The sequence below is a fragment of the Equus asinus genome, chromosome 10 (assembly GCF_041296235.1).
Source record: "Equus asinus isolate D_3611 breed Donkey chromosome 10, EquAss-T2T_v2, whole genome shotgun sequence".
Taxonomy (NCBI): domain Eukaryota; kingdom Metazoa; phylum Chordata; class Mammalia; order Perissodactyla; family Equidae; genus Equus; species Equus asinus.
Genome location: NC_091799.1, coordinates 75985095 through 76008041, shown reverse-complemented (window position 1 = coordinate 76008041; position 22947 = coordinate 75985095). Strand labels below are relative to the sequence as shown.

The following is a 22947-nucleotide window of genomic DNA, read 5'->3' as shown; positions in this document are numbered from 1 at the left end:
CCCAAAAGAACCTTGCATACTCTCCCAGTGAAGACCCTGCCTTTGTTAAGTTTAGTATATAAGCCTTTCTTTCTGGTTATTCAGTGAGTTACTCCTCACAGAGCACTCCTGCCTGCACACAGTGCATGCATAAATAAACTGTCTTTTCTCCAGTTAATCTGTCTATTGTCAATTAATTTACAGTCTGCCAGTCACTCGATCCAGTTGGAAGAGGAAAAGTTTTCATCCCAACATAGTGAATAACAGGCAGCCTCTAGGAGCTGAGGGCCACAGTCCTACACCCCAAGGAACTAGATTCTGCCAACAATCCTCAAGCTTGCAAGAAGATCCTCAGCCTCAAATGAGATTACAGCCTTGGCCAACGCTTCGATTTCAGTCTGGCACAGTCTGCCCTTTAGAATAAAGAAAATTAGGCAATGCAGTGCACTGAAAACAGCATTGAAGGGAGTGTTAGGGGACTAGGCTCAAATTCAAGCTCTATTGCTAACTCACAGTTTAACACTGGAAGGTCATTGGATTGTTAGCCATTCTGGCTTTGAGTTTTCTAATTGATTTAAATTAAAATACTTTCCACACCTACTTCATAGGATTCCTAAAAAAAACAAACAAAACCATGTTCATGAAAGTTCCACAAAAGAACTATAAAACTTAAATTACTGTTATTTTCTTAGGGTGATATAGCTAGTCACAAAACATCTATTCACTTGAGGCTAAGAAAACATTACCAAGATAAATACACATCAGGAGAGCAGTGAAAGGTCATATGGAGGGAGGGTAGGAAGAGAAATGATTTAAGTTGCAGGATTTAGGTTTATAAATTGTTTTTTTCTTTTTCTCCCCAAAGCCCCCTGGTACATAGCTGTGTATTTTTAGTTGTGGGTCCTTCTAGTTGTGGCATGTGGGATGTCGCCTCAGCATGGCCTGATGAGCAGTGCCATGTCTGCACCCAGGATTCGAACTGGTGAAACCCTGGGCCACTGCAGTGGAGTGTGTGAACTTAACCACTCGGCCACGGGGCCAGCCCCTATAAATATTTTTTGAAAATGAGATTCTTATCCGTCATTTCTAAAAGATTTAGCAAATGTGTGACAATCAAAATTACCCCATTTCTTGTTGCTTTGAACAGCAAACTAAATATTTCCATTCTGCCATGTTAAGAAAATTGATCTGTGATGTATTCTAAGTACTAACTTTCTCCCATTCAGTATCTCTCCAGTATTATCTATAAAAGCTGTTTGGGATGAACTTCTGGTTGGTCTCTTGGTTTGGTCATAGATCCATTTCAAGTTCTACAAGATTATAGGCTTAATAAACATCAAAGAAAATCTATCAAGTCAATTTCACCTGTGAACCTTCAGAATGAAAAGACCCAGTGGACCAAGGGTTCACATGCCCACGTGTGCAATTTCAATATCCACATCCTGACCTTGGAATTCAGGCTCTGACTCTGTGCTCCACTCCTTGCCTCTGCAGAGCCCTGAGCTTGCTTGCAACAGCTTATGTAAGGCACATCGTGTTTCCCTCTCCTTGTTTGGTCTGTTGTTATTTGGCACAGTGCTGAGGTTTTGAAGATTATTGCTTTCTGATAACAGATTTCCTGCATATTTGATGCCTTGGTACCTTTTGTAATAATAGAGCCAACACCACAGGAGTGGAAAAGTACATGTACCTTCCATCTGAGAACCAAAAGAAGACTGCTGGGGGAGGAACTGAAAGAGTAGGTTTAGTTTTTGCGGCCCTTCTCTAGGTGGAGGGTAGGCAGTTGACACTATCTCCACTTTCCATGGGAGGACATGCAGTCCCAGAGGGAAGCTTACTCTCTTGTCCTCTCTTTGTGAAAGTCTGAATCCCAGTCTTCATTTATGACCCACGTGTATTCCTTCCTTTGTGGCAAAGCCTTTTTTCACTCCTCGTGGTCTTCCCTTTCCCTGAATCCACAGTTCTTCTGGTCTGCAAGCTCCCCTCATCAACCAGTAATTGTTATTAGATGTTGTTACTAACACTTGTCACGTTCATTGACTTTTTTTCTGTCTTTGTATCTTGCTCTCCTCCTGTAACTGTGCTCCCCTCCATTTATACATGCTTGATTTTGAGCCAGATTGTAAACTTCCTAAAAGGCAAATAATTTCCTATGCCTCCTACTGCACCCGGCTTTGTTAATATAAAAACATTTGATTCAAGTCCATGGATCAAAATTGTTCACATGGGATGTGCTACAAAAGTGAAATAACTATTTCTACTACTAATCATTTTTACAGCTTAGGCTATTATTCACCCTCTTCTTGTTTACCACTTCTTTTCAAATTTCTCAGAAAATTAGTCTTCACAGCTTGGCTTTCTCTCCCTAGCTGGTTCCATCTTTAACCACTGTAGTCAGACTATCACTATTACAACTCATATAAATCCTCTGTGAAATATCATTGATGATTACTAAAGAAGACCCAGCAGCCACTTCCATGCCCTCATTCCTAAGTTGTAGCACAGAGCTTGGTAGGCATTTTGTTAATGTTGTTGAATAAACAAATGAGTGAATCCTGCTCACCCTTTCTGGAACATTTGATACTGCTCTACTTCCTTCTGGAAATATTTTCCTCCTTGGCTTTTGATACATGACTCTTTCCTAGGTTTTCTGCTCTCTCTGTAATTGTCCCTTCTTGGTCTCCTTCGCTGTCTTTTGTTGCTCTTCCAGCTCCTAAATGAGGGTGTTAGCCAAAGCGCTAGTCAAGAATTCAACTTTCTCCCTGCTTTTTTTCTTGGGTGATCTCATCCATTTCTTTGGCCTCATGCCTTTGAAGCCTCATGCATCATAAATTGATACCATCTAAGTTGACCTGCATTCCAGACCCCCTGTCTGCCTACCAGGCAACTAAATTTCATTACTCCATGGAAACTTTAAACTTAAAATGTCCCAGATGGACCTTAGCATCTTCTCCTTCAAACCAGCTCCTTTTAATGTGCCCCCATCACACCTAATTGGCTCATAATTCTTCTTTCTCATCCTTGGGTTCAACTTCAATTCTTCTGCCCCTCAAATCACACATTTAATCAGACTTAAAGTCCCATGTGTTGACTTCCAAAACCTCTTGCAGATATGCCTTTTCTTTCCTGTTCCATTGTCAGTGGCCTGCTTTCCTGTTGGGACCATTGAAATAGCTTTCAGGTACTGTTCCCTTATCCCAGCTGCCACCATTCAACCCTCTACAGGGAATACCCTGCCTGGGCCTCTAGAATGGATTTAATCTTAGGGAAAGGATTTAATTGATTCTCACCCAATACACTGGCAGTCATCAACAAGTTCCTCTTGCTTTCTGGCCCATTTTCATTAACAGAAATTTTGACTTGGTAACTTATCTAGTATTCAACTCTTCTAAGACGATTATTTGCTCCTATTACCCCTTCCCATGCAGGAGACTGAAATCTCACCTCTAAATGCTAGACTGATCACTGGAACCTGGTTTTCTGCTGAGTCTGCCTGTCTGTTGGTATTCCTTCAATACTACTGACTCCAGAGTACAGTTCCACCCCCTGTTACCTTGTGCTAAATTCCTAAACACAATCTTTTGCGTGGTTCCTGGCCTTGAGAGGCTATCATCCTGATTGATGGCGTATGGGACTCTAACCTAAGCTCATGATCCTCTCTGCAGATGGATCTGTACTGCCCCATTCCTGGTAGTATTTCAAAGAAATAAAATCCACTTGATTTCTAACTGTGAGGGAGGAGAGAAAATACACAGATTATGAAAACAATGTTAATTCTCAAATCAATTTTACTTAGGTTGGAAGTCAACCAGTCAATCAGTTCTCACCAATTATAAATACTTTGCCCAATCTGACGGAAAATAAATCTAAAATTAATTACTTAGTTCTTAGCTGACAACCTACAGTTAATCTCACTCATTTTTGTTTACTCCATTGATTAAACAGATCAGTTATTTGGATTTTTTTGGAGACAAAGGCCAAACCTTGGAGAAAAAGGATCAGCCCTTGTTCCTGGCACATAAACTTGTCTCTATCCCCCAGCACATCATCAGGTCTTTGTGGATAATACAAGGCATTTCGTATCATCAGAGATGACACATAATATGTATCACAGACCAAAACACTTCTAGAAGCGAACAGATAATTAAAAACCACACACTTGTAATTTAATATGTATACTTCACTTGACATAATAAATGTATAGGAAATACATTTTCAAATATTAAATTAAACCCGACATATCTCGCAGAACACTGAGATTAATCCTTTTGTAAAGGAAAAATCAAAATACTCATGCTGTGATCTCTCTTTGGGTAAATCTGTCTCTTTCACATTGTGTAAAACCTTCTCCCTCAGCACATCTCAGAGACAGTAAGCTGAAGCCAAGGAGGCGGGTTTCCTTACTTAAGTCTTTTGATCCAGGATCCCAGATGCTAAATTTGAAAAGCCCTATTACATTGATGGCTCCCAGGAGTAGAGAAGCTCAATATTCATCACAATTTCTTTAAACTTGCTGGGTTCTTTCTTCAAACCAATAGATGAGCTGACAGTGAATAGTTTAGAGCAGCAGTGTTTCAGTCAAGGGGCAGAAAAAAGAGCCTGTGCCAACTGCCACCCTTGGAGAAACTCTTAAACCTCCTTTTCATGGGAATTTCTTTTTAAGTTCTATCCATAGGGATGCCAGAAAAATAATTAAAAGAGACACTAAGAAATAGAGAAGTCCTAAATTACTGTCAACTTCCCATAAACCAGCTCAGCCATTCATTCTCCCTTTCTACTGTGGCATCTGTCTGGACCTTTCTTCTCAGCAGAGTTAAACGGAATCACTCTCTGAGTTTCTGCTGTGCACAGTGCGCTGCAAAGCCAACAATAACAGCATCACAACCTTCTAAGCTAGGCAACACAGCCTTGGTGAGGACAGCTTCCAAAAAGGGAAGAATCTATATTCGAAATATAAAGATTTAAGAGGAAAATCAGTAGAGCAGCAGTATTTGTCAGGTAATTAGAAAGAGCAATGGGCCTATCTGCTTCCTTAGAGCAGTGGTGCTTACCCAGCGGTGATTTTGATCCAGGGGATATTTGACAACACGTGGAGACATTTTGTATTGTTACAACTGAAGGGGGCTGCCACTGGCATCTAGTAGGTAGAGAGCCAGGGATGCTGCTGAACATCCTACAATGCACCAGACTGTTCCCACAACGAAGAATCAACAGGCCCAAGATGTCAGTAGTAACAAGGTTGAGAAAGCCTACTCCAGTGGAAACCATACAAACAGATAAAGTAATTTCCAGAGGGAGAAACCAAACACTCTGAATTGCCCCCTTCCTCCTATTACATAATACACACATCTTCCCACATGTCTAACTCAACTCTCACATGCGTCTCATTGTGCCATTCTACTTTGAAGCTGTTCTGAATACTTACAGCAACTGAAAACTACCACACATGAGGAATTGCTTTTGAGTTTGTTTGAAACCCAACAGAATATGTGGTTTTGGCACTGACTTCTACTAATCTCTTGATTTTTACTTCAAAGTTTCTGTCAACTGTTCTGACAAGTTCTCAAGATCATCAGTAAATCAGGATAAAACTAAACCATGCACATAGGTACTTTGTATTCATTGATCTCTGTCTCTACTCCAGAAGCTTCTGCGTGGTATGAGTTTTGTGGGGACAAGATTTATGTTGCTCTTATTTAATTTATTAAATAAATTGAGCACCTATTGCATGCAAGACACTGTGACAAGAGTTCTGCGTGTGGTTGAGAAGAAGTAGGGGGTTGGGCAGATAAAAATAACAGCACTTATAAAGTAAGGAAAGGGAAGGTGGGTTCTTTCCATCAAGTATTTCTGATGCCTCATCTCCTGCTCTGTGTTATTAAGCATTCAGTAGACATTTATTGAGTATCTGCTATATGCCATGCATTGAGTGAGGGATATGAAAATAAAACAGTATACAAGACTCATCTGGGCTCTGTCCTTGTGGAGTTGATATTGTAATGAGGAGAAATAGGCAAGGAAAAACCACCATTATCATAAAGCATGATAAATGCTATAATAAACTATGTCATACCTTTTGATCAAACAGTGGTTCAGTCCTGAGCTCAACATGATCTTCTAGAGGTAATGAATCACCAAAACTAAAGGGTGAGAACAAAAGCCCAAACACACGCCATCCTTAAGGCTATCCTTTTCCAATGTTAATGGGCATATGGACCACTTGAGGATCTTGTTAAAATCTAATTAAGTTGGTCTGGGATTCGGCATGAGATCCTGCATTTCTAACAAGCTCCCAGGCTCAAGGCTGTTGTTTCAAGGGTCACACTTTGAATAGCAAGGTATTAAGGTAATATTGGCATCTTCTTGCTCATTGACTACCTGTTACAACTGCCTTCTCTTCTCAGTTTCCTGTTCTTCCCCACTCCCAGTCACTTTATCTTCACACACACACACACATTGATACACACACTTCTGTTTGTATAATTTCCAAGTTTGGGGAGATGTCATAATGCCTGTGTTGTGGGTTATTGATTGAATATTTTGCTGTGTCACAAAGAAGAAAGTCTGAACTGATCTTTCTTTTTATTTATTAATAAAATATTTATGAATCATTTTTATAATAAAACATTTATTTTGATAAATTTTCTGAGGTCACTTACTTATATACTCTGGAAGTCAATCTTCACATCTTAATTAACAAGCCAAACACAAGTCTCTGGCCATAAGAACAAGGCAGTAGTAAGCTTCATTTCTCTTAACCTTGAGGCCACCAAGCTGCTCTGTCTTTCAAATGTCTGTACTTCCAGATTCATCAGGACCATTCTACCAAATCCAGTGAGTCAGGGAGAAGAATGAATCAAGGATGACTAAATAAGAAAGATGGGAGGTGGTATCCATGAAAGAAATGTGGCAAGATTAGGGAGAAAAATGGCATATTTTGTCAACAATGTTGGCTTTGGCTATTTTAGCAAAGCCTAGAGAGGAACTCAAATGGGACATGTCTGTTGGCAAATAATCTGGGAAAGAACCAGAAGAAAACCATGTTCCAGTGCTGGCCCCGGGGCTGAGTGGCTAATTTTGTGCGCCCCACTTGGGAGACCTGGGGTTTTGCCAGCTCGGATCCCAGGTGTGGACATGGCACCGCTCATCAGGCCATGTTGAGGCGGTGTCCCACATAGCACAACCAGCAGGACTACAACTACAATATACAACTATGCACCGGAGGGCATTGCGGAGAAAAAGAAGAAGGGAAAAAAAAAGATTGGCAACAGATGATAGCTCAGGTGCCAATCTTTTTTTTTTTTTTAAAGATTTTATTTTTTCCTTTTTCTCCCCAAAGCCGCCCGGTACATAGTTGTGTATTCTTCGTTGTGGGTTCTTCTAGTTGTGGCATGTGGGACGCTGCCTCAGCGTGGTCTGATGAGCAGTGCCATGTCTGCGCCCAGGATTCGAAATGACGAAACACTGGGCCGCCTGCAGCGGAGCGCGCGAACTTAACCACTCGGCCACGGGGCCAGCCCCTCTCAGGTGCCAATCTTAAAAAAACAAAAACAAAAACACCATGTTCCTCCTGGCATTCTGCTCTGCCTCAACTACCAAAGGGCCTGCACAGCTCGAGAAGGACAAGACAGTCTGGACCTAAGAGAGAGATGTGCTTTATCTAAGAGGAAACATAAGAAAATCTGCACAGCAGACTCTCTGTTTCTTCCCCTATTCGCTGCCTCTAAAGATGCTCCATAAAATTGAAGGAAATTGGACTCCAGGAGCCTTTAGTAGTGTGTAGCCCAGGGTCCTATGGCCACTGAAGATGGGTCACTCTTCCTTTGCTGGCTGGACCTCAGCTATACCAGGTTTCTTTCTGCTTATTGAATACACTAAACTCATTCCAACTTAGCCCTTGTGCTGGCTATTCCCACTGCCTGCCATGCTCTGCCCCTGGTTGTTTGCGTGGCCAGCCCCTTTTCCTTCAGGTCGCAGCTTAAGTGTCATCCTCTTTAATAAATCTTCCTGTATCTTAAGTATCTAACTCACCCCAGCTTCCCCTGCTGCCTGTCAGTCTCTATCACGTGATCGAGTTTCATTTTTTTCATAGTATTTATCACTAGCTTTGAGTTTCATGTTCTATGATTGCTTATTTGCTTATTGTCTGACTCCCCTCACTGGCATTTAAATTCCACGAGAATGAGAATCTAATCTGTCTTGTTCACTACTGTGTCCCCAGCAAAAGGCACAGAAATTGGCACATAAAAGATGCTCAATAAATATTTGTTGTATGAAATAATACCTTTCCTTGTTTCTAAACTTCAAGATCCTAATCTGTAAATGGGACTGACAATGCTCTCTACATATAAAAATGATAAAATAAAATAAGTGATAAGCACTAAACATGGATCACAGAAAATGCTCATGAATATTAGCTTTTAGTATGACTATTAATTATTATTTCTTCGTTATTAACTCTGAACACTAAGTGCCTGGCGCATATGAGGTTCTCACGAAATATTGTCTGAATGAATGAATGAAAATTGCTCCAAAAGGATTCAAACACCTATGGTTGCCATAAGTTCTTAGAACTACTAAGTAAAAATATTGCTACAGCATCCAGGGGTGCTTTAGATAGATAAATGCATTTTAAAGACTTCCCCCTTTGTCTGTGGACCATGAGTTCCCTCTCCTGTACCAGGTGCAGCAATGCTAAGCCCCACCAGGTCTGGAGGGCTCTGCTCCTTAGGCCCAGGCCATTCCAGATTCTTACAAGTGGAGGTTCTCCTCCTGATAGCCAGAGCCAGAACCACAGCTTTCCCTCAACCCAGGCCACCTGTAGGCGGTCCAAGTGTAGGGCAGCTTACTCTAGGACCACCTCTTCCCCAGTAGTCCTATCCTTGTGACAGGTACCTAAAACTGAGCATCAACAGCAGACATTGAAGGAACAGCAAAAAAAGATTCCATGTCATATCAGGTAACATACATCAAAAGGGAAAGGAAAAGAAGCTGGGAAGAGATACTGGTGCCAAACAGTCAGTCCAGTCTTGCCCTTTCCTCTTTAGGAGCTAATTGTTCAAGAGGTTGGTGTCTTTTTAATGCCACTGCCTTCCCTGGTTTCTCCACTAGAACCCCCCTGTAGCTGCAGACTCCAGACCTTGGGGCAGCCTTGAATACCTGTATGTACAGGAGCAGCTCGGGTTAGCTGGGCAGACAGCATGAATGGCCTGGGGAAAGCGAGGTGAAAGCTTAGATAAAACTGAATCCACATCACTAAAATCAACTCTTCTGAAAGAAAAAAAAAATCTCTGTTGTGTTTTCCCTCTAAGAAAACAAATATGAAACATGGCAAACAAACAGTCCAATTATTATATTCTCTTAGGTTTGAGAGCCAGAAGGCCTCTGAAGCCTGTTTAGCTTTGTTCTTGCATGTCTGGCACTATTGGTTTTCCTTTTATGAATAATGAAAATCTGAAATAACACAACATTACCCTTAATCATGTTTGCGCTACAGAAAGAATATCTCCTTGAAATATAAGCCTTTGATTCTAGGATGCCCTCACAAGACACCACTTCTTGCCAAGAGCTGGATCTTTTTTTATGAAAGAAATGTTTGAGGCATGGGGATAGTTTATTCCTTTGGTCTTCCTTCCAATCTCCCTTTTTCTTCCTCCAGCCTTGGGATTTGAGATCTAGATATGGAGAGAACAGCATACCTCTCTTGTTTTCCAAACTCACAGCAGAACTAGGATAACAAACGATACCTAATGGTCCACACATACAGACTGGTTTCTAAAAACTAGAACATAAGTACCACTATTGGACCTGAGAAGATTCTGAATAGCAATACCTTAATGCTACATGACATTTTGCCCTATAAATCCAAGAAAACACACATATTACATGCCATATAAACATTCCCAAAACACTCACCCCAAAGCACATATTTGTTATAAAGCATTATTTCTTATAATGGCATTGGTCACACTTTATATATAGTCATACAATGCATAACAACGTTTCAGCTAACAACAAACTGTATATATGATGGTGGTCTCATAAAATTAGTATCATAAAGCCTAGAAGTATAGTAGGCTATACCATCTAGGTTTGTGTAAGTACTGTAGGAGAGGAAGATATTTTCCTCTGTCCTCCTAGGTCCTTCTGGCTGGTCTAAGAATTAAATTGACATGAGACAGACTAACAGGAGAAAAACAAACAAAAGTTTAATAGCAAGTATACAGGGAAAAAACCCTGAATAACTGAGTAACTCGACAAAATGGCCAAAGCTTTCACCTTAAATACCATCCTCAGCTAAAGACAAAAGAAGACATTGCTAGTAAGGAAGTCAGGGGCTTCAAAGGGAAGGAAGGCAATTCACAGGTAGGCACAAAGGAGCAAACCTTTGAAAAACAAGTGTTTAGCCACACAGAAACAGAACACAGAGGGGAGCCCAACACACAAGCTTTTCTAAGTTCCTCCCTGTCTACCACCTAGTTCATGTTATGCTGAGGTGATAGCTTGCTTCCTGAGACAGTTTTAATCTGAATTCTTTTAGGTGGTTAAGAGGGAGGTAACAAGAAAAACTTTCTGAGTCTTTGTTTCTTAAAAATAATCAGCCTAAAATAATCCTCATGTTAAAGAGACACATTTTGGGGTGGCAATTTTGTTCTCCTTTGATATAGTCTATGATGTTCACATGAAAAAATCACCTAACGATGCATTTCTCAAAACCTATCCTTGTCATTAAGCGATGCGTGACTGTATAGTATTTATCTTAGTTTCAAATGGAAAACCCATGACTCTACATTGTACCTAAAATGATAATGGGCGTAGCTGTTTGGGAAATGAAAAAATTATGCAATGACACTCAAATGTATTAATTGAACACTAATTTAGTGTTCAACACTATTTAATGAGCACCTAGTATGTGTCCTATACCAGGCTAGTCGTGGATATAAAGGAAGATTGCAAAGAAAATTTTGGGAACAATGATACGAACAGTCTCATTCAGGGACTGGTGGTCTTATAACAACTTCACCCCACCGTCTCTTCCACACCCAAGCATATATATGTTGTTTTTATTGGCTACAAAGCAAACGTGATAACATTAAGTGAAAGTTGAAAAATAAACAAGTTATGCAATTTTCCTACCCTAAGAGAGCTATCCTAGAGAAAACTACGCATTTACCCAAATATCCTTTTAGTATGTGTCCATATGCATTCATATTTTACATAGTTTGATCAGTGTGTACTAAACACATTGGACTATATCATCAATGTTTTTCCATAGTATTACATAGTCTTCAGACGTTGTTTAAATGATTGCAATATATTGTGTATGCTAATACATACTTTAACAATTCCCCTATTGGTATGTATTTCTGAGTTTCCTCTCATAAATTATACTAAGGGGAACCTCTTCCATTTTTTTTTTTTTTACAGTAAATTCTCAGAAACTCAGTAGTCCCACTTTTTGGGACAGACCGTCCTCCTCCTCTTCTTTACCACTACTCCTTGTATCCTCACAGAGCTGTGTAACTACTTTAAGAGGAGTAAAGGACACTACAATCTGGCTGTGGAAGTCATGGGTGTTGTGAGCAGGAAAATTATGGTGGCAACATGCTCTTTTTCCGTGCAATGCTTATAATGACCCTGTTCCAATCACACACCTTCTTCAATCTGCCCACCCCAGGACAGAGGCATTTCTTGATTCAGCCTTGATGCCTTACTTCTCTCTTTCCTCATTTATCTTCTTTTTGCTGATCTTTACTTCTTGTGTCTAGTCACTCAAGAGCATACCTCAAAGATTCCCCCAATACCAAAAGGCTTTGATATAAATTTAGACTTGGAGGCACACTATCTAGAGCCCACACAGAAACAAACACATCTCAAATAATTATTTTACTTCTTAAGGAAATTCCTTTTTTTTTGAAAAGTCTTTTTATTGTACCAGACTGTGTGAATTGTCTTCCAGTAGGAATTGCTCAGATTTGGTTTAAATTGTAGTCAAATATGCACTCCATGTTCTTACTCACTTTTTATCTCTTTGGGAAAAAGGAAGTAATGAGAGGTGGGATGATCTCCCATGACAATCAGTGATTTTCTAGTGATCCCAGGTTGAGATGAAAACAAAACAAAACACAAAGCAATCATAATAAACCGTGCCATTTATGGTATTACACTTATTCAAGTTTATGTTTGATCTGGGAATTAACGCCACACTACACAAGATTCAAATAATTAAAAAACAACTCCCTAGTTAAAAGTTATTTATTTTATACAAGCCAAGCAAATACTTTGCAAGTGAATGAGCCCAAGATTAGATTATGAAAGTCACAAATTCTGTGCAGCATAAGGAAGGGATTGCTGTGAACTGGCTCAATTTCAGTGTCAGGACAGGCAAAACAAGAGGAAATATTGAACTTGGACGGGGCAATTCAAATCAAATCAGCAAATACATATTGAACACCTGCAATGTGAAAGGAAACGTGCTACACACCAGGAGAGAAGTAAAACTAAAGAGAATCTCCAGTTCCAATAAACTCAAATGCATGTTTTTAAAAGAATGTTCCCTGCCTTCAAGGAACTTTAAATGAAAGGTTCTAGAGAAGACTGCCAAAGAGACGATCACTTCCCTTTTCATTATTTATTTGTAACTGTCAGTGTACTTGCATTGCAGCAGATTTGGGTTAGCTGAATTAGCTCCTTGGCTGTAAAAGTTTTTCTATTTTTATAATTAGTTTAGGCAACAGTCATCTTGCCTGCGAGGGAGGAGAAGGGTTTTCAAACTTTCACTATGAGTAGTCTTTGAGTCTGAGTTTCTTGTTTCTGCACTTTACAATATGATAAACTAGATTTTTTAAAAGTCTTTTACTACAAGAGAAATACATGAAAATATAGTTTTTAAATGTTTTATTTAAAAAATGCACAATTGAGCTAGTAATAATATGAAGAAAATCTCCAATGGTTAAAACCAAACCAAAGAGCAGATGAAGTCCAGGAAACTAAGCCAGCCCTGAAGCCTTGGATGCCATGAGGACATTTACTGATATAAAAACCTAGGGCTCTGGGCTTTACAGAAACACAGGAGAAAGGTGTGGGCCTGAGCAAGCAGTGTTCACATAAAGCTAAGACCCTCAGAGGGCAATACTGTGCCCTGTACTCTCACTGAAAGTGGGGCTTCCCCACTCAAGGGGAGTTGGCAAAGCAATTCGTCCATCTTGGCCTTGGCTCTAGATTGGGGTGGGTAGGGGGAGAGAGGGATTACCTTTGGTGGAAAAAAAGAAGTATCCAATTGGGGAAGGATAGACTATGGACTTCAGTTATATTGAGAATATTTGATTTCTTAACCTGTTTGGTGGATAGGAGGGTGATTATTATATTATGCTTATATTAGTGTATACATCTTTAATATCTCTGAATCAAAGGAAAAACACAAAAGTAGCCTACAGCAAATAAAAGATAGAATTATTTTCAGATTAAAAAGCACTTAAGGTAAGTTAATTAATGCCAATTAAGATTAGAACTCCAGCCTCTCAACTCCAAATCTTTTGCTTTTTCTACACTTTTTTAAAAAAGAATATTTCGATTCAAGAAATCCTAGAAGTTTTATATTTTCTTGTGGGATGTGGCTGAGTCCAGTCTCTAGTAAATCATTTCCAGGAGGGCTTGTCTAAGATTAACCAATGTTGTTTGGGCTCTCTGGAAGAGCTCCAAGACAGGTTTTCTGCTTGGTACAGCCTTGAATACAACATTCATCCTGGATCTAGATTAGAAAATCCACTAACAAATGGTTCTTTGGTGTTGGGATAGAATTTATTGGCAGATCCATACGTTTCCTTTGACCATTCATTTCACACTGACTTGCCCCATTTCTGAACTCTTAGAGCCCTTATTATACATCCTAATCGCTTAGATACTTAGTTCTATTCTGCATTTCACAGGTGTATAGATTATCTCTTCAAAGAGACCTGAAGCTCCCAAAGAAGATCCAAAATCTCTCAAAGAAAAGATTTATTTTGCAGACCCTATATTGCCAACCAAATTTAGAGCTAGGACAGATGTTATCTGCTTTAAATCTCTCATACTACATATGAGGTAACTAGTCCTACGAAGTGACTTGCCCAAAATCACACAATGTATCTGAGTATCAACAGAAAACAGAAGGCACAATGCAATTAGGATAATTCAAGGAGAGTTTATTTATAATGAGACCATGTGGATGGGATGTAGAGAAAGCACAAATTACAGTGTAGTGTCTAAAGGTTAATCACAGTTGAAGAATTGTTACCCCTCCTAGGCAGCAATGGACAAGGATAAGGAGTGTTTTCAGAAATAGTAGGAGTTGGGTATAATGATAGTTGCCTTGAGAGGAATAAGGACCTTCAGTGAAGGGGCTCAGCCATCCCAAATCTAGCTCAGAGAGGGGTCTGGAGCAATAAATAACCTGACATTACTTTCCTACATCCTCTTGAGGTACCTCTGTTGTACTGAGGTCAAAACTACTTGTAAGCTTAAGAACACAGGAGCCCATTAATGAGTTCTATTAGTCAGCCTCTGGAGCCAAGGGCAAGGTGACAGAGGTGGAAAGATCTGGAGGGAAAAAAGCAATATCTAGGACTTATAGCTTTGTTTGTAATAGAGCTCTCCTAACTCTAAGTCCGCTATCAATCATGACATGATTCTTCTTGTCTTGCTGAAAATGCCTAATGCACTGAGTTGGGTTCAACCAAATTGAATGAAAACTCCCCAACAAGAAGGAGCCTCTGGACATGTAATGCTGAGTCAGGGCTCAGTGAGGGCAGGTCTCAGACCATCTCTGACTTTCAGAACTAGAGTCAGATCCAAGAGCTGTACTCAGAAGCAGATGGGAAGCCAGTGTAGTGCCCAGGGCCAAGTAAGTGGAATGTTCCAAACCAGATCCATTCAGCATCCTCTTTTGCTAAACAGTGACACAACCCAGCATACGGCAGGCCGGACACTGTGTGAAGGGTGGGACCATAGCCAAAGACAGATCTGGTCTGGTTTGAAAGAGACATGCTAGTTTTCAGAATTTGAGAGTTAACTCTGTGAAGTATCTTTCCATGTGAGAAGAGGCCTGGCAGAGTGAAAAAGTTCAGGAACCACTGGTGTCCTTTTGCCCACACCTAAGACCCCTGCCTCAGTCAGACGTGGAACTGAACTCCAGAAGGCAGGAGTAGATGCACATATCTTGTGGACTTGAAGGCAGCTGTCCTAAACCTCCACCACAGCGGAGTCCTAGAGATAACAATTCATCCAATATAAACAAAAGACGCTTCCCAGGACCAGTCATGAGACTGGGAACCCTGAATGCACGGACAAGAGCAATAATGGCAACATTTCAGGATGAAATAGTAGATGTCTACTAGACCTCTCTTTACTTCTCAAATATGCAGTTAACACTAATGGTGCCCATTATTCCTTTGTAGACATACCTCGCTGGTCTATTACAGTAATCAAGTGAAAAAGTAAAATAGCACTCTGTAAGTTGTAGAGCTCTCTATACCTGACAATTGTTCTTTTACCTATTGTGGGCTGCCTAAGGGTCCCAAGAGGGAATGCCCATTTCTATCCCTTAGGATGGCCACTATCCTGGAAGATGGTTCTATTGCTGATGCCTGCATTACAAAGAGAATTTTCCCACCGCAGTTGGGTAGATAAGGTGAGGGAGCACTTCTTCAGCCCCCGCTGAATTCCTGGGTCAGGTTCTTCCTTCCCACCCCAGGAACTAAGAGCTGAAAGCAGATGATGACACTTGGCTCAATACCAAGAGAGGGGCTCTGAGCGCTGTTTTGTCACACTGTGAAAAAGTACTCCCATGCCTCTTGTTCTACCTAGCAAGGCAAGAAGACAGAGCTGGTGACCAAAGAATCAACAGAAGGAGGGCCATCAGGCCTTGGAGAAATCCTTGGAGAAATCCTAAAAATCCTGGAACAGAAAAACACATTAATATTAACGACTGTCTGATTAGCAGCTAATTGTTGCAAATGAGTTTACCGGCCTTTTCCCTGACAGTTAGGAGACTGCTGCCGTCACAAAGCTGTCAAGCCATGGCACAGATCTGTACTGTGCGAATTTGTGATGACTGGACTTCTCCAAGGAGCCCTCGGATACCTGGGTAAGGTGACCATGGATCTCCGGGGAGGGTGGCCAGAGAAACTTGCCTACAGTGGAGCCTGATCTGGTGCACATGTCAGAGTGGCTGAACTGGCAGAGCTTGTTTTTGGAGTTTAGGATGTATGGGATAAAGAAGAAAAATACCACGTTTCATCTCACGGCTTACTAACACTTCGGAATTATCTACGTATTGGTTTTCAGAAATCAAATGGCATATTAAGGTGTCTGAACTTAAGACTATCAAACAAACGGACAACAAATGTAATTGCCTCTTCATTATTGGAGAGAAAAATTTGTCTGGGATGGCTCAGGATAGTCTTTTCAAACGGCAATATTGGCACATGACAGTGTAGTATTCTAGAAGTCAATGCATAAGCATGGCATATATTTCTGGAACATCAATTTAACTTGATTTTTTTTAGGAGGAAGAGATTGCTTTCATATCACACACACGCACACTAAGGAGAAGAGCACAAAATTCGCTTTTGTTTTTAAGATAAAACATACGGCCTCAAAGACTTTTTCCCTTGTAGTAAACTACTTTGAACATGACACAGGCTCGCATGCCCCCTGTTTGGGGGCTGCTGTTCATATACAGCCATTACAAGTACTTGGGTGGAAAATTCCAAACAATTCTGGTGATGTACAGCCCTATGAAAAGCAGAGGGACAGGCAGTGGGAGGAGCCCCTAGGGTCTTTTACAAACCTGGAAGCTGAAGACACAGACTATATAAGGTTAAATTAATTTTTTTGGTAATCTTTACTTAATATTTAACATGTGGTTGGCAATATCCTAGACACCGAACCAAACGTAAAGCTGAACACTACATCACCTCACTCATAAGTCCTCCAGTTTATGAATTAAACCAGATTGAGGGGTTCCTAAAGGGGAAATGATATCTTCTTGTTTCCCTCTCTTCTTCCTGCACACCTCCCCACCCCCGCCCCACATCTGCCACCCTGGCTTCCAACTGAAAACACATTCACTCATTGACTATCTGAACCATTTGTTATTCCAACAGTGACATGGAATTGGTCATCACTTTTTGAAAGAATTTGACCCCCAAATATTTTATCATTTCCTATGATTCACAATGAAATAATGAACCATTACACCCCATAGGGTCACATTGTTCGTCATAAAAGTCACCTTGTAAGTGGAGAGCAGTAGAGACAGAGAGAGGCCAAGGCTGAGCTGCAAGCAACAGAAAGTTCTAGGTTCTGCCATCTTGGAGGAGTGACTGAGCGGTAGCCCTTGACTGACAGACAGTGGGTCTTATATTATGTTATTATTAGTTCCTTCTTCTCTCTGTGTGTAGATTTGAAACGTAAAAGTTGGAATCTTGGGGCTGGCCCCGTGGCCGAGTGGTTAAGTTCGCGCGCTCCGCTGCAGGCGGCCCAATGTTTCATTGGTTCGAATCCTGGGCGCGGACATGGCACTGCTCATCAAACCACGCTGAGGCAGCGTCCCACATGCCACAACTAGAAGGACCCACAACGAAGAATATACAACGAAGAATATACAACGATGTACCGGGGGGCTTTGGGGAGAAAAAGGGAAAAAATAAAAAATCTTTAAAAAAAAAAAAAAGTTGGAATCTTGGGAGGAGTGGGGTTGAAAAGTAATTGCTTGAGGGAAAACGCCCTCCGCTGGGGTTTCAAGAGAAGAGAAAATAGGAAAATGCAGCCAGCAGCAAGAGTCCATCTCTTCCCAATTCTGCTCAAGATCTGACAGCCACATGTGTCCCTCAAATCAGATAAACTTCCCTCCCGTCAGGTTTCATCATAATAAAAAGGACCTCACAAAAAAATGAGGACCAGTGTCCTATACAATGCACTCATTATTTATAGTAATTTCCTGGAATATTAGAATCAAAGAGGTAGGGGGAGATTTAAGAGGTTTCGTAGGACATGCTATTTTCTTTCCAATAGAAGGCAACATATATGGCAAGTCAGACAAATCTCGATGACGCCAAGACACAGTTGGAGTCATGGAAAAATGGTAGCTAACATTTCACTCTCTGTTTACCATAAGGCAACTTAAAAATTTCTGAGACTGAACCCCCAGAAATCTAGGGCAAAATCCTCTTATTTCTAGAATAATATAATCCTATTGTCCACTAAATCATTCCACATCAATGGTCATGCTGGAAAGAGTAACATCAGTTCTAGAATTAGATTGCCCAGTTCCACTATTTCTTAGCTACGTGACAACAAGTGAAATGACGTAATCTCTTTGTGCCTCAGTTCCCTTAGCTGTGAAATGGGGAACAGCATAGACTAACCCCACTCAATGGGCTGTTGTGAGAATTAAATGAGGTAATGCATGTACAGCACTTAGTACAATGCTTAAGCGCCAAAGAATTAACTATTATGATTATGATTATGATTATTGTCAGAAAATTAGTTCCCTGAGCTTCCTTAGCAAGCTCCTTTAGTAGCTAAATAATTCCATGTTAGAGGTAAATGGTACTTCCTTTTCTCTCTTTCCCTTAATTACGAATCTCCTTTTTTTATTTTAATTATTCTGTGTCAAATGTGTTGTTGCTACCATACGCTCAAATCTTTTAAAAAAGCATGTGGGGTATAAGCTATAAATCAAAACAAAGACCATAATTGTACCATACTGAATATTTCATGTATGAGTTTTTTTTTGTTTTTTTTCTGAGGAAGATTCGCCCTGAGCTAACATCTGTGCCAATCTTCCTCCATTTTGTATGGGAGATGCCACCACAGTGTGGCTTGGTGAGCAGTGTGTAGGTCTGTGCCCCAGATCCAAACCCATGAGCCCCGAGCTACCCATGTGTATGCATGAACTTAACTACTACGCCAATGGACCAGTCCCTCGAATTTTCAAATTTTCTAATATATTCATACAATGCTCTGAATTTCACCTAAGGACCATTTTAGCTTCATTATACAAATTTTAATATCTACTTTTAATATCCATTACTTTTTCTTCAATCTAGGAAATATTTTAATTTTTTAATTCCCTAATTTTTAAAAATTTTTTTTTCTGTATTTTTGTTATTTATTTATTTTTTTGCACTGTAAATAAGAACTTGGTATGTATCGTCTTGGTATTTGTTGAGACATGCTATGTGACCTAACATGGTTAATATTTAAACATATTCCAAAAGTGCTTGAAACAAATGAGGAATTTTTAATTTTGGGGAGCACAATTCTATATACCCATTATACTGTTTTTTTGTTGTCTTATCAAATCATACATACCTTTAGTAATTTTTTAACTGCGTGATCTAGCATGCAATATGAGAATTATGCTAAAAATATTCCTCAACTAAAATTGTAGATTTAGTTATTGAAGTACAATAACCTTATACTGTACATATTCTGAGGCTATTTTGTTAGGTGTAGGCAGATTTAGGGCTGTTTGAGCTTCTTGGTGAGTTGTTCTTTTAATCATTGTACAGTACCTATCATTCTCTCATAATAATGCTTTTTGCCTTACAGTCTAATTTGTGTGATATTAACATAGCTACATCAACTTTCTTTTATTAATATTTACTTAGTATATCTTTTCCTTCCCTTTACTTTCAACTTTTCTGTGTTCTTATGTCCCAGGTCTGTCTCTTGTGAAGACCATAAAAGCAGAATTCTTTGAAACTGTCTCCTAAGAGTCTTTTTTTTTTAATACACTTTATTTTTTAGAGAAGTTTTAGAGTCATGGAAAAATTGAGCGTAAGGTACAGAGATTTCCCATTATCCCTACTCTCACACATGCAGAGCCTCCCCCATTATCAACGTCCCCTACCAGAGGGGTGCATTTGTTACAACTGATGCACTTAGATTGGCGCATCCTTATCACTCCAAGTCCGTAGTTTACATTAAGGTTCGCTCTTGGTGTATACATTCTACAGATTTGGACAAACGTATAAAAATGTGTGTTCATCACTATGGTATCATACAGAATGGTTCCACTGCCCTACACTCCTCTGTGCTCTGCCTACTCATCTCTTCCTCCATCCTAACCCCTTTGGGCAACCACTGCTCATCTTATTGTCACCATAGTTTTGACTTTTCCAGAATGCCATACAGTTGGAATCATGTATGTAGCCTTTTCACATCGGATTCTTTCAGTTAGTAATATGCATCTAAGCTTCCTCCATGTCTTTTTATGGCTTGATAGCTCATTTCTTTACAGGGCTGAATAATATTCCACTGTCTGGATGTACCACAGCTTATTCATCCATTCACCTGAGGGACATCTTGTTTGCTTCCAAGTTTGGGCAATTATGAACAAAGCTGCTACAAACATTCACGTGCAGGTTTTTGTGTGAACATAAGTTTTCACTTTCTTTGTGTAAATACCAAAGAGGACAATTGCTAGATCATACGAGGAGTATTTTTAGTTTTGTAAGAAACTGCCAGACTGTCTTCCAAAGTGGCTGTACCATTTTGCATTCCCACAACCCGTGAATGAGAGCTCCTCTTGCTCTGCATCTTCACCAGCAATTAGTGTTGTCCATGGTCTGAATTTTGGCCATTCTAATAGATGTGCAGTGTATCTCATTGTTGTTTTAATTTGCATTTCCCTGATGATATATGATGTGGAGCATCTTTTCACATGCTTACTTGCCATTTGTATATCTCTTTGGTGAGGTGTCTGTTAAGGTCTTTGACCCATTTTTTTGATCAGTTGTTTCTTAATTGTCTTTTAATTTGTTTATATTCATTGTATCAATAAATTGGGACTTATTCTTACCATGTTATTTGTGTCTTCTATTTGCCATACTTTTTCTATCATTTTTGCCACTTTTTGCAGTTCTACTTTTCTGTCTTGTTATTTTCTGCCTTCTTTTGTATTGATCAAGTTTATTTCATTTCTCTTTTCCTTCTACTGGTTTGGAAGGTATACATTCTATTTCATTTATCCTTCAAAATTTAACAAACACACTATTTGACAAGCTAACATTAATGTTTCTATCCTTCTCTTGAAAAATATAATATTAGAAAACTGATTATCCCTTCCCTTGCAATGTTACTATTTTCTAGAATTTTAGTTCTACCTTGCTTTTAATCCTCTGCCCATATTAATTAGAATTGTTATTAAGTTTTGCATTTAATGTTAATTTAGATTTACATATGTATTTGTTAATTTCTTTGCACACCATTACTTCTTGCATCCCATTCCTTCTTAAAGTTTCCTTCTTTTTAAGGTAATTCATTTGATGAGGGTCATTGAGTAATCTTTTCTCTCAGTTTTTGTTTTTCTGGTCTTTATTTTGTTCTCATTTAAATAATAATTTATTTGAATAGAGAATTCTAGAATGACTAGTACTGGTTATCAGTATTTTCCCTCTTTTCTGATTACTAATGATTTTATTGTAATTCTGCTAATTGATTTTATTCTTTGTAACATATCAATCTTTCCTCTCTTGTTGCTATTAGGACCTTTGTCTTTGTTTTGCAATTTCACTACAATATGTTCATATGTAGATTTATTTTTTGTTTTCCTGCTCAAGACCCATAGGGTTTTTCAAAAGGAGCATTCATCTTGATAATCAAATCTGGAAAATTCTCAGCCATGATTTCTTTGAATATTGCCCATCCTATTCTATTTCTCTCAGAAATCCTCTTAGCTTTACTTTGGATTTTCCTATTCTGTCCTCCATGACTCTTACCCTATCATTCATATTTTCATTTCTTTCTCTCAGTGTTTTACTCTTGTTAATTTTCTCAGCTCTGTTTTCTAGTAAATTAAATTTCTTCAGCTGTGTATAATCTGATATTTACCCAGCATATTTTGTTTTAAATTCAGTGAAGAATCTTCTATATATAGAAGTCTTATTTGTTATATTTTTCATATTTCTCTTATTCTTTTAAATGACACCTTAGTCTGTCCTTTTGGCTTCTAAATCTTAGTTTAATCCCTTCAATAATTTTAGCTATACTTATGAGAATGTCTCTTTCAGACAATTTGTCTCAAGTTTTGTGGTTGCTAATCCTTCAGCCAGCCTTACAAATTAATTATCTGCTGCCTCATGTTTATACTAGATAATTTCCAGGTGTGCTTTGGGGCTTTTTATTGGGAGGTCATTTTAAGCAAGTATTGTTTTTCCTAAGGGAATCTTAACTCCTTCTCCTAGGAGAGTCTGAGTAGTTGAAGTGCTGCACCCAAACAGTTTGGCATTTTCTTCCTCCATTCACCCCACGAGTATCATCCACATGGGAACAACTTTTTTGGTACTTTCTCAGCCTAGGCTTTGAAGTACTACTTAGGTAGGATAAATTCGGGCTCCAACCCCACTAAAGACAACTGAAAACTTTTCTTTTTTTTTTTTTTAGATTGGCCCTGAGCTAACATCTGTTGTCAATCTTCCTCTTTTTTTTTTCTCTCCAAAGCCCCAGTACGTAGTTGTATATCCTAGTTGTTAAGTCCTTCTAGTTCTTCTATGTGGGACACCCCCTCAGCATGGCTTGATGAGCTGTGTGTAGGTCCACACCCAGGATCCGAACCCACAAACCCTGGTCCACTGAAGTGGAGTGTTGAACTTAACCACTTGGCCATGGGGCCAGCCCTCAGAAACTCTTTTTTTTAATCTACTCAAAACCAGAAAAGACAGAGGGGAAGGTGGGCATCTGCAGGCCAAGGAGAGAGGCCTCAGAAGAACCAAATCTGCTGACACTTTAACTTTGGACTTGCAGTCTCAAGAACAGTAAAAAAAATATATTTTTGTTGTTTAAGCCATTCATTAAGACAGCCCTAGTAAAATAACACAGTGTTTTAGCTCAAAAGCCTCCATCCTAGTCTACTCTGGTATTTTTTCAGAAATTGTTTAACTTTTAAAATCAATCCCCTCATTCTCCCTACTTTCAACCCAT

General features: G+C 39.4%; 1 protein-coding gene across 1 annotated transcript in view; it reads right to left on the bottom strand.

Annotated features, from left to right (window-relative positions):
* PLCXD3 (phosphatidylinositol specific phospholipase C X domain containing 3) overlaps positions 1-22947 on the bottom strand; it is a 161430-nt gene that overhangs the window by 65649 nt on the left and 72834 nt on the right. The gene's annotated exons all lie outside the window — the stretch shown is intronic.